This window comes from Manacus vitellinus, unplaced genomic scaffold (assembly GCF_001715985.3).
Source record: "Manacus vitellinus isolate BGI_N305 unplaced genomic scaffold, ASM171598v3 scaffold_4_pilon, whole genome shotgun sequence".
Taxonomy (NCBI): domain Eukaryota; kingdom Metazoa; phylum Chordata; class Aves; order Passeriformes; family Pipridae; genus Manacus; species Manacus vitellinus.
Window position 1 is genome coordinate 38,755,193 of NW_021940604.1, and position 2,903 is coordinate 38,758,095.

Here is a 2,903-nt window from a genome sequence, read left to right on the forward strand (position 1 = left end):
TTCCCCTGCCAGGCATGTCTAGCTGAGAGGCTGGGTGGGAGTGCTGGGTCACAGGGGAAGCCTCTAGATGGAGCTGCCTGATGGGCAAGTGACTCTGAGTTGGGAGGGGGAGAAAGGCAGAAAGAACAGAATTGTTTTAAGAATGTGGAAAAGTACATCCATGGCACAGCTATAGCAACTCTCCTGCCATGTCTATCCTTTTCTACAGATATTGGAAACACTGAAAGCAATGAAGAAGAAAGGAACTGGGGCACACTGTTTCTGGCTAACATTACACCCCTTACGACTGCATCCAGCCAGTGTCTGCAGTGTGCTCCAGTTAGAAAAAAGCCTCTGTGGGCCTGTAGAGAATGCTCCTAGAGATGAGATTTCTTTTGTATATGTGTGCGTATCACACTTGCACACACACACTGCTTTCTAACACTGTGTCAGTCGAGCATTCTCCTGCCAGAGCCAGGCATCGTCTGAGGGTAAGAAGCACAAGAAACTGAAGCAGAGATAGTTTTTTTAAAAACAAATGAAAAATTGGGTGCCAAGTCCTGACACATCTCTGAAAAAAATCTTTGGAGGCCGGGGGCAGCAATCACAACACCATAATAGATGAGCCAAGCCATAAACTACTGCAAACAAACAATTCTGGACCAGATCCTGAAGAGAAATGCCTGCCCACACACTCTGATACAACCCAGAATATGCACTGTGCTGCATACTGTGTGTGAAACCATAGGAACAGCCTGAGTCACACAGTGATTGGTACCATCCATCACAAGTTAGAAACTCGTCCTTTGTTTTGGAGTCACACCTGAGGCCTCAAATCAAATGTGACAATTTTTATAATAACCTGTGCTAAGGTGTTTGGCAGAAAAAACTATCTCTGTAGACTGTTTGCCTCTACAAATGGAGTGGTTATTTGACTGGGGTACTCCAATTTCCAGAGGAAGAACATTCTGCTTTGCTTATCAAGAAACAGCAGTTTAATTAATAGCAGTTGGCTTGTATGTAGTGCCTTCATTCTATTTTACCTTTCCATCTAAAATAATCCACTCCTAAAGCTTACAGAAAATGCTGCTGCATTATTTGATATCCCATCTGATGTATCTGACTCACGACCTCCCAGTCCATTCCATGGCACGTGAAGACACATTACAATGGCTCCGAAGGAAAAATATATTTGTTGAGATTTGTTATCAAGTGACCACGTGTCTCATATTGTTATGTTACAGCAAATGCTAAATGAGTAAATGCAGTAAATATTTGTTAGCAAGTGTAGAGAAACACATAGTTACTAGCTTTCAGGAACACAATTAAAGAGATGGAAGATCACCACACAGTTCATTGGGATACCTCCCTGGTGCTGAGTTACTGTTTGTGCTTCTTTCTAAACTGTTGCAATTACATTCAGCTATTCTTATTGCTGCCTTTACTAAGGCATAAACTATTAAGTATCCTCTATAGGCTGAGCTCTGAATACAAAACACAGGTTCACTAAAGATAATATTTTGGATGAAAAAAATAATATAGTACTTTTAAAACATTATATGTTTGACTATAAAGAATGCCAATTAAACACATCCACTTGTAAGTCTTAGTTTCTAGGTTCCGTCCCAATAGTTTTTTAAGAATCCTGACATGGTATCATATACTATCTAGAACTGACTAGCTTTGAACTAACTTCTCCAAATGAGTACTGATTTTCAAATGAGAACAAGCAATAGCTTCTTGGTATGTTGCTTTGATACACGTTTGCCTTATCTGAACAAATTATCTCTGTAAATAGGATTGTACTGGAAATGAGAAAACAATGGTATGCTCAGTCATTGGAGAGAGATCGAGTTCAGGTGATTGTCCTTTGGATAAAATGGATCAGCATAAAACCACCAACTGTAATTTCAGGTCCAAGACATTTTTCATTTGGATATATCAAACTATTTATGCTTGCTGCGCTCCTCCATATTATTTCATTAATCACATAACAACCCTTCCACTTCTCCATTAACCATGCTAACTCTAATTAGCTCTCTGCTACACAGATGTTTCCTCATTTCGATGTTCAGTGCCTGGCCATGTGTCACCCTAACTTTCACATGAATTTCAGCTTACATTACATCACTTCGATCTGTGTGTGAGCCTGCTGGCTTAATACGTCCTTTTGAATAACAGACTGATTGCAGATAGATATGAATGATAGATAGACATGGTGCCCACATTATCTGCATTTGTTATACACATGCCAATGTGAAGGATGCATATAAAACTGGAACGAAAGCAGTAGTTTAAGCTCAGGAGGCTGGCATGAAGGCATGACTGATTTCTCTAAGCCACGCTATTCCTACCAATAAGTCAATGTATCAGTGACAAATCACTCTGTTTCTGATCTCAAATAGCTCACGAGCCAGTGAGACCATCATTCGATCTAGATGTTTTAATCCTAGAATCGTGGAGAATTCTGTAATTTGCAGACTCTACTGCTGTGCTTCTGTGCTCTTATCCAGCTCGAAGTTTTAAAAACATAATTCAAGCTGTAAGGAAATGTTTAGTTATGACAGCAGGGAGTGTTGAAAAATGCATCGGAAACTTCCCTGGGAGGAAACGATTCGTAAGAGGTTTTAGATTGTGCATTTCATGTGTGTTGCAGCACATGATGAATGCCTTTTTCTCAAAATAAAGAGAGGTGGATTATTACGAAATTCTGATACACGTAACCTTTTCAAAAAGGAGCTGTGATCTCTGGGGAAGCAGCTCAGCAGAACAACGGGGAGATGCGGTCCGGGGGAGCACGGGCTCGCAGGGCGGTGAGGGCGATGTGCGGAAGACAACACTTACTGACGGGCACCGACACGAGCTGCGGAAAACTGCCGCGTTATCTACAACTTCTTACTTCGGCCGGGCTCGAAATATTCCTC